This window comes from Macaca nemestrina, chromosome 16 (genome assembly GCF_043159975.1).
Source record: "Macaca nemestrina isolate mMacNem1 chromosome 16, mMacNem.hap1, whole genome shotgun sequence".
Classification (NCBI taxonomy): Eukaryota; Metazoa; Chordata; class Mammalia; order Primates; family Cercopithecidae; genus Macaca; species Macaca nemestrina.
The window spans coordinates 86,400,617-86,414,489 of record NC_092140.1 but is presented as its reverse complement, the minus strand read 5'-3'; the positions used below and the strand labels follow the sequence as shown (position 1 = coordinate 86,414,489).

The 13,873-nt window shown below is 47.1% G+C and overlaps 2 long non-coding RNA genes across 3 annotated transcripts in view; one reads left to right on the top strand and one right to left on the bottom strand.

Moving 5' to 3' along the window:
• The window catches only part of LOC105491753 (uncharacterized), a 70,671-nt gene that overhangs the window by 16,058 nt on the left and 40,740 nt on the right, over positions 1–13,873 (bottom strand). For both annotated transcript variants that reach the window (XR_003020403.2, XR_003020404.2), the window contains one exon: positions 5,361–5,552. This is a non-coding gene — a long non-coding RNA (uncharacterized lncRNA). The remainder of the gene's footprint in view (positions 1–5,360; positions 5,553–13,873) is intronic.
• Positions 2,260–6,526, top strand: LOC112428458 (uncharacterized). Its single transcript, XR_003020405.2, has 3 exons — positions 2,260–2,381; positions 5,458–5,555; positions 6,377–6,526. It is a non-coding gene; the product is annotated as an uncharacterized lncRNA (long non-coding RNA).

The following is a 13,873-nucleotide window of genomic DNA, read 5'->3' as shown; positions in this document are numbered from 1 at the left end:
GCAAAAGAGCGACAGCCACAGGGAGTGCAGTGCAGGGCACGTTACATCTAGGTCAGTCCAGTCATTGTCACAGTTAACAGACAGGAGACAATTCCACAGCCCTCCAGACCACTGCTCTCCCATATGCCTCTGGGAAACTACTTAAATAGTTGGCCTATGTTTGTGTTGCCCCAGTTGGCATTGGGAAGTTCCAGTTCGATGTATCATTTCTGCAAAGCCTCCAGTATCCGGAAAGCTTAAGGCTGGCCATGGTAACTGGCCCCCGCATGGGCCCATGTCGGCCCCAGGCTCAGCATCAGTGGCTCTCTGAGGCCATGGCCTTCACAGTCGCTTTCAGCGCTTGTTAGTTTATAAGCTCCGTCCATGACCTGGGGCCAAGGCAGCTGATGCTCTCCCAGCCCCAGGATGCCCATTTAACACAGGATTTTCACTTCTCCTTGAAAGGCACTTGGGGGGAGAATGGAGAGGAAGCATCGAGCCAATTGTGTGAAATTGCTCTCGAATATCTCTGCCAGGAAAAGCCGACAAGTCAAAAAGAGAGGTCCTGAGTGCTTAGCACTCTATGCGTTTGAATTTAAAGATGAGGAGGGATTGGATGATTTCGAAGATTTAAGAATAAACTGGAAACCAGGGCAGGGACTCCTCCAGGACTCACTGACACCCTCTGTGAACAAGGGCCCATGCCTTCACCAGGACTTCATGTCTCAGAGTCCTCTTCCAGAAACAGGTGGGATGGAGGACTCTCTTTGCAAACCTAGTGAGACTTAGAGCAGGCTACCTAGCTCAGAGAAATAGCGCCGGCTGCCAAAAGGCAGGGAGCACCCTCCTACGAGGACTGGTGCAGACAATTGCTTGTAGCCCCGCTGGGAGTAGGTAGGCAGAATTCAAGGAAATACAGTCCTCAGCAGAGGCCAAGCAGGGAGGAGAGCGCGCCCAAGCCCAGGAGGAAGAACCAGGTGAGGCCCACCACGTGCTGCCTGATGCTCTTGATGAAAAGCTCTTTCTACAGGGATGCCTGGTCTCCCTTCCTAAAAATCTGTGCTCAGCCCTACAAGGAGTCAGATTCAGGACCTGGATGCCCATAGACATTTTTATGCTTAATCCATAAAGTAGTTGGGGGAGGGGGTTGGGAAGAAGGAAAGCAGTGGCCGGAAGAGATCCGAGCTGGTCAGGGCACACGAGCTGTTCAGACCTTTAACCCCAGCGGCTGAGGCTTGGGTTTGGCTTCCTGTGGCACTGTGTGGATGGTGTTTGAACAAAGGAGAAAGAGCCCAGGCTTGAAATCAGGAAGCCTGCCTGGGGTTTTGGCTCTAGCTCCACTGAGCGATTTGCAGCCTGACTATCAGAAAGCCTCAAACCTCTCTCTGCCTCTGTAAACTCTTGATTTATTTTGCACAGATATTACAAGAAGCCTTATACCCTCCCAATGATCTAGTCTAAAGTGTGATCTGCACCACTTACATCAGACTCACTAAAAACAGATTCCTGGGCCCTACCCCAGACCAACTGAAACAAAAAGTACCAGGGAAAGACTAAGAAACCTGCATTTTAATAAACTCCTACATGATTCTTATGTACTGTCAAGATTTGAAAGTCACTGAGCAAGAGGATAGAGTCCAAACTCCTTAATACAATTCCATGGGCTTTACAGTCTGCCTTTGGGTCCCATTTTCAGCTTCTCAGTCTACACCACGAGCTGATATGTGAGTCCCCAAACCATAGGGCAGGCACTGGGATAATACTACATACCTCTCAGGCATCTCAGAGCATCTCCACAAGCAAGTACTATTATCATGCCCATTTTACAGATGAGGACACTGAGGCTCAAAGAAGTCCAGTAACTTGGCCACGATCACACAGGAAGTATGTTGCAGGGTCAGATTTGAATTCCTATCTATGGGATTGATTGAAGAGTTTTTGTTCTTAACCAATTCTGTTACACCACATTCTGAGGTCCATTAAACGTGCCTGGGTGTTTGTGCCTGAGTGCCCTGGTCAGCTGTCCCCTCAGCCTCACGTGCCTCATAACACCCTGATCCTTCACAAAAATGGACTTCCAATGTCCTGGACCCAGAACTTCTCATGGATCCCACTAAAGAGCGTTAGCTATTTCCTCCTTATGCTCAGACATCCTTTTATTTATGTCTCCATTTCAACACTACTAAAACTGTACTGTGATTTTTTGTTTATTTTCCAATGTCTTTTACTAGGCTTTTAAAAGCCCTAAGACATAAGGATGTATAGAACCGTGACACTGCTCCTGATGATACCACAATGGTGGACGCATGTCCTTATACATTTGTCAAAACCCACAGAATGCACAATACCAAGAATGAGCCCTAGAGTAAGCTGTGGACTTTGAGTGACAATGATGTGTCAAGGTAAGTGCATTGAATATGTCAAATGTACCACTCTGGTGTGGGATGTTGATAGTAGGCGAGGCTGTGCTTATGTGGACCAAAGAGTTAAAAAATAAACTCTATTTTTTTAAACACCCACACGGTGGCTTATACCTGTAATCCCAGCACTTTGGGAGGCCGAGGCGGGCGATCATTTGAGGTCAGGAGTTCGAGACCAGCCTGACCAACATGGTGAAACCCCCTCTCTACTAAAAATATTAAAAAATCAGCTCGGCATGGTTGTGCATGCCTGTAGTCCCAGCTACTCAGGAGACTGAGGCAGTAGAATTGCTTGAACCTTGGAGGCAGAGGTTGCAGTGAGCTGAGATCTTGCCATTGCACTCCAGCCTGGGTGACAGAGCAAGACTCTATCTCCAAAAAAAAAAAAAAAAGCAGCCTGGGAAACATGGTAAGAACCCCATCTCTTAAAAGAACAAAACATTTAAAAAATTAGCCAGGCATGGTGGCACACACCTGTAGTCCCAGTTACTTGAGAGGCTGAGGTGGGAGGACTGCATGAGCCCAGGAGTTTGAGGTTGCAGGGAGCTGTGATTGTGCCACTGCAGTCCAGTCTAGGTGACATAGCAAGACACTGTCTACAAAAAAGAAGAAATCACCTAAGACTATGTTATCCAACTCTATGACTACACAAACCTGTACTTGGCACATAGAAAAGGCTAAACAAATGCACATCCATGTCAGACAGCTGCTTTCCCAAAGAACTGAGGGAAACAGATCTGAGCGGGTCCTCAGCCGTGATGAGCGGCAAGGAGGAGTCTGGGAGAAAGGGTTAAGTAATGGAAATTTTGGAGGAAGCCTCTACAGAGAGGAAGAGAGTAGGTGCTGTGTCACCAGTTCTGAGGATAAAGTGAAGACTGGTGACTGTTTGCTGCATGGCTGGAGCTGCCAGGGAATAGGAGCAGGCTAGAGCAAAGAACAGAAGAGGCAGAGTGAAGAAAACCAGAAGAAAGGGCAGTGAAACAGAGGCAAACTGCAATGCCCAAAGGTGCCACGGATGCAAGTGATTCTGAGTCTCAACTGTCGTGGAAGGCAAACTGTCTTGCATGAGCTTTCTCCATGCAAGACAGTGTGCCAAGCCTAATTGAAATGCCTAAATAGGGTTCCTGTCCTGCTGAAGCTTCCATTCTAGTGCTAGAAAACGGGTGACAGGCCTTTCCACGGCCCAAGGCCATTGAGTTGCAGAAGTGCTCCATAAACTTCACAACCAATAGGCCCGGGGATCAGAGGAGGGTGAGATCCATCACCATTAGCAGGGAAAAGAGGACCCAAGCAGTGAGTCTCTGAGGCAGGAAGGCAGATGCCAGGAACATCAAAGGGCCATTCATCACCCAAATGCAATGCAAAGGGGAAAACCAGCAAGTGAGATTACGCCACAGGAACCCAGATTGTAATGTCACAGGGAACGAGTCCAAGAGACGTTTTAACAGCAATTCAGATACAGGCATTAAAGACTGTGACATAAGATTTAGAAGAGGGGCAATTAATAATTTATTTTGGAAAGAATATATAGAAGAGGAAAAAAAAAAAAAAAACCACCCAGCACCTGCTGGTATTACCTATGTGGTAGTACTATTGCGTAGACCAAGGATAAAAACACGTATGTTTACGAATGAAATGGTGGCTGAAGACACCTTGCCCTCTCACATTGGCTGAATGAGAGGTTAGGGAGAGCATGTCATCATTCTGACCATGTGCGTCCACAACTTAGATCAGAGTTGGCATCAGGCACACTTGAGTTGGAAATCCAGCCTTTCACTTACTAGCTCTGTGACCGTGGGTGAGTTTCTTAATCTCCCTGAGGTTGTTTCTTCATTAAAGGTAAAAAGGGCATAGTAACAGTTATCTTACAGGGCTGTTGTTAGGATTACATGAGATAAAGTACGTAAAGTGTTTTAGAACAGCACCTGGCATAAAGGTTCTGTCAAGGATCATGATGGTGGTGGTGGTCGTTATTCTAAATCTATGTAGACAGCCTTTTCCCATTCCCCCAAGTAGATTTTATCTTCCAAAGGAGCCTTGGAAATTTGCCAGATTAGTTCTGTGGAAGATACTTTAGAATCTCTCTCTTATTCTGAGCTTTCTCCATGCAAGACAGTGTGCCAAGCCTAACTGAAATGCCTAAATAGGGGTTCCTGTACTACTGAAGCTTCCATTCTAGTGCCAGAAAATGAGTGGCAGGCCTTTCCATGGCTCAAGGCCATCGAGTTGCAGAAGTGCCTCATAAACTCCACAACAACAGGCCCGGGGATGAGAGGAGGGTGAGATCTATCACCACTGGCATCATGGAAGAAGGACAATTCACTAGACAGAACGGGTGGACACTAGAGATGCCAAGCCCACACAAACCCTCTATAAATCAGATTTTAAGGACAACTGCAGATGGACAAGTTGTATTTAAATAATCCTGGTCTGGGGCAATCGGTCCAGAGGACACGCTTGACCAAGGTGGCCTGCCATTGGCTGGCCAGAGGAGAAGAGACAGACTGAGCCAGCTTGAAGTAATGTGAAGGGATATGAACTGGGGTATGTGGCAAGACCAGCCAGAAGCTTGGAGGCAGACTCTGAAAAGAAGTCAGGATGCCATGTTGGGGCCACAGCACACTTTAGTTATGAGGAAACCAAAACTGGAAATGAGGCTGGGAGAGAAGCAAAGACATGATGAAAGAGAAATTAGGCAGCCCTTAAGAGTGAGAGGGACCAACTGAGAAAGAATGATAGGAAGACAGTCAGAAGGAAGGAGAGACTGACCCACAGACGGAGTGACTCCTGGACAGACTGGCCAACAGAGACTGACGGAGAGAGAACAAACCTGGCAGGCTGGGCTCCCTTCTTGAAGCCAGGCTGTGTTGGGCACCTGGCTGCTAAGCTGCAGAGTGGGTCTTCAAGAAAGTGGGGTGTAGGCTGGTGTGAGGAGAGGGGGTCAAAGCGGTCATATCTTACCTTTCAAATTTCTCTACATTTTCTTTCACATAATTATAAAAGCAACACACACTCCAGCACATCATCTTTGTTTTCCTTGCTCCGTGCTGTTCTCCAGCCTCCAGATCACCTGAGTCCTCAGAAAAGCACTGTCACACACACTTCACACTCTGAGAAGCCAAGGACATGTTCCAGAGGAGCTCCGATGGTATTCTGGTAAGAAACATGAGACAGGGACACAAATCACCTACGTCGTTCGAGTATTTTTCAGGGCCTGTTGTTTAGCAGAGGCAGAATAGGGCTGATGTCACAACTCCAGTGTGAGATGAGCTTTGGGGACAGTGAGTAAGAAGAGCTGGCTTTTGCGCCTGCCTTGGCCACAGAACTAGCTCTATGATCTTGAGCAACTGGCTTAACCTATCTGGACATCTGTTTATACATTTGCAAAATGAGGAGGTCGAACTGGATGTCTTCCAAATTTGCTTGCCACGCTCACATTCTAGATGCTATGATTCTAGGAACCCATGGTTATTTATACATCAGACTTTTTCGCAATGCCCAAACAGTATTAACAGTGTTGCCAGCCATGTCAATAATATTTTATGGATGATATTACGATGAAGTGAATAGGTTATTTATCCTCTCTCAGTACAACCTGTGCTTCCATACAATTCTGACGTGCACAGTAAATCTCTCCTCCTTTGAACTCCCAAAGCATTTCAATCTAGACACCTCTTAGAGGACTCATCACATTCTGCCCTATAGCATGGTTATTCAGAAAAATGCCTTATTGTTCACGACTGAATGTTAAGCTCCCTGAATGCTTCCTGGAAACCCAGCTGCGCAGAGGAGGAGGAATGAGGCTGCCAGGGCTACACTCACCTGGATAACCCCAAGAGCCCAAAATAGTACCTGGTGTGGAATTGATGCTCAACACTTGCTGTGAACAAACATGTAGTTGGAGAGAATGTAAAACGTAAAAGGAATTTGCCAGATGAGTCTAACAAGTCTCCCATACTTTGCTTCCTTTGCACCAGGATGGCCAACCTGAAAACTTCGCCTAAAATTAATAAGCCTTGAAGGTGGCCTGCAGTCTCGTTGCTGCTAAAGGGCTTGGGGAGATGATGCCCAATGCAGAGAGAGGAGCAGTTGCTGAGAATGTCAAGAAGCAGAGAAACAGCAGGACACGCATAATCCTAGTCATGGAATGTATTTATGAGATGGCTGTCAATATACAAACAGGGAACGTTATATGGACCTGGAAGAACCAGCCAATCTGATATTGTCTGCTTGATATAACCAGGCAGACAGTTTCTTACCTGAGAAAATGAGAATTAAAAAACAAACAGCATTAGGAGATATACCTAATGTAAACGACGAGTTAATGGGTGCGGCACACCAACATGGCACATGTATACATATGGAACAAACCTGCACGTTGTACACATGTACCCTAGAACTTAAAGTATAATAATAAAAAAGATTTAAAAAAACAAGCAAAAAACGGAGTAACCACAAACAAACGAACAAACAAAAAACAGAGTAGTTATCGAGGACCCTCTCAAGGCAAAGTCCCCTCAAGCCATATTTTCTAATCATCCTGCAAGAAACTTCAGACTGGGGCCCAGTGGTTTTGTTCTAACGTGATTTCATCAGTCCTCTAAATGTGCAGGCAACTCTCAAGCCCTCTGTTCCCTGGGCTTTCCCCACCCAACTCCCCCTGCAGATCCTCTGGGATCCTGTTAATAATCTACTTCCAAACGGCTCCTCCGTGTCCTAACCCCTGGCCACCTCTACCCTACCTCCAGGCCTCATTCCCCTGCCTGCCCGGCTGAGGGACACAGGCCTCTTTTGTCACCGGCAATCCCTGCACTTGCTGAGGCCAAGGACCCTGCCTCCTTCCTCCTCCACTGGGGCCCACATCCTGCTTCTCTCCTTCCACCTCAGCAACCCTCCACTCACTGTCTCACATTCCAGACACCTTCTCCCCTCCCTCATTCCTTTCTTCCATCACTAACGCTGACTCTAGAAAAATGCTCAGTCAGGGATCCAGGAGCGAGTGATTTGGGGTGTCCTGCAGTGCACCACCCAAGCGCCTGCTAGTCTGGATTTCTGTGAGCTAAAGTTTTGTTTGTGTTAACTTGCAAGCTCTTTTTTACTTCCCTCCTATGTTGATTCACATTAAAACAGTTACTGAGTTCAAACTTTGGGATGCGGGGGAAGGGAGTTTACTCAGCTGAGGCTGGAGATGGCCAACGGGATGGCCAAAGGGCCTCGAACCTGCCATTCCTGGACAAATGAGTGTCCTCCCCAGCCTGCCTGCCACGGGCACGGGGTGCTGGGCTGCAGCTAGCTTCTTCCCTAAGGACTGCTGGCCAGCCACAGATCTCAGGGCTGCTTGCTTCTGATTGAAAAACTCACAGTACAAACTCCCTCGGACTAGCAGGAAAATGAGAGGCTGTTAAGTACTGAGACCTCTGTGAATCGTGCCAAGAATCCTCTGTCACACGGCCCTAGTGTGCTGAAACAGGCTAGAAAGGCCAGTCTTACAAGAGTTAAATCAAGGCCACATCACCCGCCTGCTGCTGCAGATCTGACAGGAACAAGACGTTCTAGAATGGCTCCACCCTGGAGCCTCAATCCATCAATCCCAGCACAGAATACCCAGCACCAGGCTCTGACGGCCGCCTGCAGACCCCCTCTCTCACCTCTCTGCCAGGCTCCTGCTTTGTCACCAGGCTCCTAATTAGCTACGGAAACAGCACACACTTTGCATTGCGTCACTTGCATCTCTCCATGTCCCACACATCAGCATGCACGGCACAGACAGCCCATGAGTTCAGAAAGACACAGCCTAGTGCCCCAGTTGGCTATTGCGTATCATCCGTCTTGATAACTGGCATATGCTCAGGTGGCCACACAGGTTGTGTCTAAAACATCTGGCCAGTTGTTGATCTCCCCAGATGCATGGCAGTTGGCAGCTCTGTCCTTGTCTCCCTTTAGCCTCCTACAAAAAGTAGTCCGGCCCCTCCCCTAGCGTTCCTTCCTCATGCAGTGTGGAAATCAGTTTCTGGCAGCCTGGCCGCAGCTGCCCCAGCCTGGCCCCTCTTCACAGCCCACCTGCCCCTCCACCAGTCATCCCCACGTGTGCAGCCACATCCATTTCTGTCCTGGCACCTTCCATCAGTAGATTTATCTCTGTCAAGTGCTCCTGCCAAGCTTTTTTCCAAGGACTGCCTTAAGTACAGCAACAGGTAGACACTACCCAGAGTCTCCCTGACAGATGCTGGATGAGTCTTCTGATCAGGTAGTTTGTGTTTTAGCAAGAGGAACCCAAATTTCAAATTCCCTTCCTAGCTGGTATTTCCCTTCCTGAAATACAAGGGCTCCCCAAGCACTTCTCCCTGACTGATCCATTTTTCTGCCTTACCAATGTCGACAACTTTCCTACCTCCCACCCCCGCGAATTCCTCCAACACAGCTCCGTCGATCAAGTCATATTTGCCTTCTAAATCACAACCCAGAATTTTCAGAAAATTTCCGTGACTTCATTGCAGGCTGCTCTTTGCAATCCCTTTTTTCCTTTGTGATTCTGCCCACCACTGCTGGTGCCCACCTAATTCCTACCCTCACCCTCCCTGGAGAAGCACTTGGTGCTGATGGCGGAAGTGAAGATGATGATGGTGAGGAGAGCTAACATTTACTGGGCATCCATATTGCACCAGGCGCTGTTCTAAGCACTTTACATATAAGATTCACCAAGTCTTCCCTCTGCATCTTATTTTGGTTTTTCTGAACTCTTACCTGAGAAAACTACCAGAGTGAACAGAGGAGGGAAGAAGCCATAATAGCCAATCAGATCAATATCAATATCTCTGATGTCCTAATTTGGCATGTTTTATGTTCTTTATCCCTCTATCTATAACTCCCACATATTCGGGCCTATGTCTTCTTGGTCCTGAACATATAACCTTGCTTTTAAACTAAGAAGTAATATTTCATTTTTAAAAACTGCATGTTTTTGTAAAGGAAACATTGAATTTCCAATGGTAAATCAAGAGAACACAGATTTGGGATAAGAATGATACATGTTTTTAAGTCCTGCCTCTGCCAATTACTAGCTTTGTGATTCTGGTGTATTTCTTGCTTTTTTTTAATCTTTTTTTTTTTTTTTGAGACGGAGTCTTGCTCTGTCACCCAGGCTGGAGTGCAGTGGCGTAATCTCGGCTCACTGCAAGCTCTGCCTCCCGGGTTCACGCCATTCTCCTGCCTCAGCCTCCCGAGTAGCTGGGACTACAGGCAACTGCCACCACGCCCAGCTAATTTTTTTGTATTTTTAGTAGAGACAGGGTTTCACCATGTTAGCCAGGATGGTCTCGATCTCCTGACCTCGTGATCCACCCGCCTCGGCCTTCCGAGACTTGGTTTCATTATGTATAGAATGAAAACAATACAGACCTTGCAGATTTTTGAAAACTGCAGGAAGCAATGTTTGCAAAGTACCTACCCTACTGCTCTGCACCTAATAGATGCTACAGAAATACCTCGTCCTCTTCTAAAAGGATGTCTATTGTCTAAGTGTAGCAGGTGGGTATGAAAGGCACAGATTTCTCTGCAATACTTTTCTCAGTGCAACATCTTTCCCAGAAACCAGGGGAAAACTCCTCATGTGACATGCAACACAAAAAGTCACCTTGTCCATAGCATACCAGAGCTAACAATTGTTATGCATTCTGCTCCAGGCAAATTGCAGCCCTAAAATCTTCCTCTGCCCTCTACTTCCCTGGAGTCTCTCAGTGAGTTTACTTTGACATCTGTATTAGGCTGTTCTCACATTGCTATAAAGAACTACCTGAGACCAGGTAATTTACAAAGAAAAGAGGCTTAATTGGCTCACGGTTCTGCAGGCAGTACAGCAAGCATGATGCTGGCATCTGCTCAGCTTCTGATGAGGCCACAGGAAATTTACAAATATGGTGGAAGGCAAAGGGGAAGCGCACACTTCCCACGGCCAAAGTAGAAGCAAGACGGGCAGGCAGGGAGGTGCTACCCACTTTTAAACAACCAGAACTCACTCTCGTGAGAACAGCACCGTCGGGATGGTGCTAAACCATTCATGAGAAAACCACCCCCAGGATCCAACCACCTCCCACTAGGCTCCACCTTTAACACAAGGAATTACAAGTCAACATGAGATTTGGTGGGGACACAGTTCCAAACCGTATCAGGATCCTCAATAGGATTTTGTCTTCTGACTTGTTCACCAGGCTCCATGTCTTGTTGGCCTGAGAACACTTCAGGGTGGTGGGCACTTGAGGAAACAAGCTTTGCAGCAGTGGCCCCCAAGATATTGTCAACAGATGGACCGTCAGCATCAACATCATTTGGGAGCTTGTCAGAACGCAAGTTCTCAGGCCCTACTCCAGACCCACTAAATCAGGGAGTCTGGACATAGGGCCCAGAAATCTGTGTTTTCACAAACCCTCCAGGCGATGCTAATGAAGGCTCGGGGTTGAGAACCTCCAAACCGAATAAGTGGTGGCAGTTCCAGCAATATGACTGCAGATCAAAGGATCCAGCCTCTGGAGGCACACTGCCAGCTGCCTCCACAGGTAAGGCCACTCACCATGGAAGGGAGTCGCCGTGTCTCCTCACAGAGGCGTCCTTCTCCCCACACAGCCTCCCTAGCGTTTCCCGTGCTGCTCTGCCTTAAGAGAGACAGCACACCTGAAACAGATACCTGCAAGCCCAACCCAGGTGCTCTGTTACTGCTCAAACACAAGGTTTGGAATCTGTTCTCCCAAACACCACTCTTTCCTCATCCTGAGACGGAGGAAGCACCTCCAACTTGCACCTGGTTTATTCTCACTAAGGATGGAGTGGAACAGATAAACCAAAGGTGTTATCAGTCACCGCCCAGTCACCCACACTCTCTCAGGTGAAGCTATGTCTTCCACAGTCCCAGGAGCCTGGCTAACCAGTTACAATTCTCCCGAGTCAGCAGGAAGCAATGAACAGGAAAGGTCAGCGCTCAGAGCTCTGGCTGTAATTAATAACCCAAAGGACATACTCCAAACACCCTTCTTCCTCCATAGAAAATGCTCCTTTTCAAGTGCTGTGGTTTGAATGCTTCTGTCTCCTCCAAAAGTCATGTTGAAACTTAATCCCCACCAAAATTCAGCTGTTGCCAATGCGATAGTATGAAGAAGGGGGCCTTTAAGAGGTGCTCGGGCCATGAGGTCTGCTCCCTCATTAATGGAATTAAGGCCCTTTTAAAAGAGGTTTCATAAAGTTCAGCTAGGTGCGCCCTTGCCCTTCTGCCTCCTGCCATGTGAGAATGCAGTAAGAAGGCCCACGCCACATGCCAGTGACTTAATCTTGGAGTTTCCAGCCTCCAGAACTGTGAAAAATACATTTCCATTCTTTATTAGTCTGTGGTATTCTGTTACAGCAACACAAATGGACTAAGGCATCAAGATTGTGGAAGAGGCCAGGCACAGCAGGTGTGGTGGCTCACAGCTGCAACCCCAATACTTTAGGAAACCAAGGCAGGGGATTACTTGAGGACAGGAGCTCAAGACCAGCCTGGGCAACATAGCGAGACCCTGTCTAAAAACATATATGTTAAACATTTAGCCGAATGTGGTGGTGTGCACCCATAGTCCTAGCTTCTAGGGAGGCTGAGGTGGAAGGATTGCTTGAGCCCAAGAGTTTGAGCTATAGTGAGGTATAGTGGCAGCACTGCACCCTAGCCTGGGCAACAGAGTGAGATCCTGTCTCTAAAACACAAACAAAAAAGGATTGCAGGTGACCTCTTCACCCAAACCCAATGGATTTGACTGTCAGTAGCGCCACCTTCCCTCCTTCCTCCAACCTAACCTCCAAGGCCTCTGTCTTCCTCTGACTCACCACTCCCCAACCCTGCCCCACACTCTGGCTGCCTATGGCTTTGCTTCATATTCCAGTCCAGAGGAACTCACACTCCATATTTGTAACTACCCAGGGGGGTAGCTCAGGAGCCCAGAGTTTTGACTGGAAAGGAAGTGATGAGGCCGGCACAAGGACAACGTGAGCGAATCATTGAAATGATTCTGTTCTCTTAACTCTAGAAATCAGGAGACTTTTTTTAATCAGGAAACTGGAGAACTAAAACCTATGGAAGCGGACAATGTAGCCGACAGGGAAGGTGGCCACCTTCCTGCTCTGGCTCCTACATTTCCCACTCACTAAGAAACTCTGCCCCAGCCGTCCTCCTCCTCCTCGGCGTTTTCTTCAGTTCCATGAGCCACCAGCATCTTTCCAATTAAGTAAACCTGAGTAGGTCTCTTGCCTGTGAAGAGTCTGATGGATAACCCCTTCTCAGAACACCGCTCAACTCCCAGCTCCTCCTCAAAGACCCACACAGACCCCTCTCAGACCCCCTTCACCTCTCGTTTGGGCCTCACTGATCATCTCTCACCTAAGGTAACACCAGGCATTCTATATCACGTGTGCATGGCTATGAGGCATCATGAAAACCCTGCAGCATCAAAGGGACCTGCATTTGAATACTGTCTAACCAGGATCTAACTCTCTGCCCGGGAGATGCTATTTAACTTACCTTCTGAACTGCACTTCCTGGGGATAATGAGTAACAAATGAGCAACAAATGCAAGGAGCCCAGTCCACTCTCTGCCAATTGCTACATACACAGCCAGTGTTCCTACCTTCCCTAACTACTTGATGTCCCTTTTTAGATGGATGGTTCTTCTTGAGGCAAGGACTACGGTGTTTACCTCTGTATCTAAGCACGTAGGAGGTGGGCTTTGTCTTTGGTGTTGTCATCTCATGCCCAATCCTAATCCCAGCTATTCCCTATGGAATCAGCAGGAGCACTTTGACATTCAATGATGATGGTATTAATGACTATAACTGTATTTGCCGTGAGTTGTATTTGGAGCAAATGTCTCTAACTGTATTTTTTAAAGTTTTGTTTTGGTTGCTATTCTATTAATATGCAGGTCCACAAAAGCTAAGAACTAGAAGAAAAAACCTACAAGAAATCAGAAGCAGGATGAAATTCTACCCAAGTGTTTAATCACCCCTAGAGTCGTATTACTCTTCATCATGACCTAATCTTTCTTGCTGAAACTTCATCTCATTTTCTATGACATTCTACATTTTCATAATATACTTTAGATAGTCTCCAAGCTGCTTTTCAGCTTTTATCTCCAGCTTCTTTTACATTTTTCTCATAGCAGTTCATAGTAAGTACTCTGCTAAGCACTTTGCATATATTTTACCTTAATTCTTATAAGGATTTATGAGTCTCTCCTATACTATATAAACATTATAAACAGTATTATTATCGCCATTTTATAAATGAGTGAGCTGCAGCTTAGAGGTCATGTACCTTGCCCAAGGTCATGCGACAAGCAACTAATGGTGTCAGCATCTGCACCTGAGTAGTCTGACCCCAGCGCACAGACTGCATCAGAGATTCCATAACTTCCATAACTTTTAAGGTTTTAATGTTCTTATTGGCCTTTCTCTCA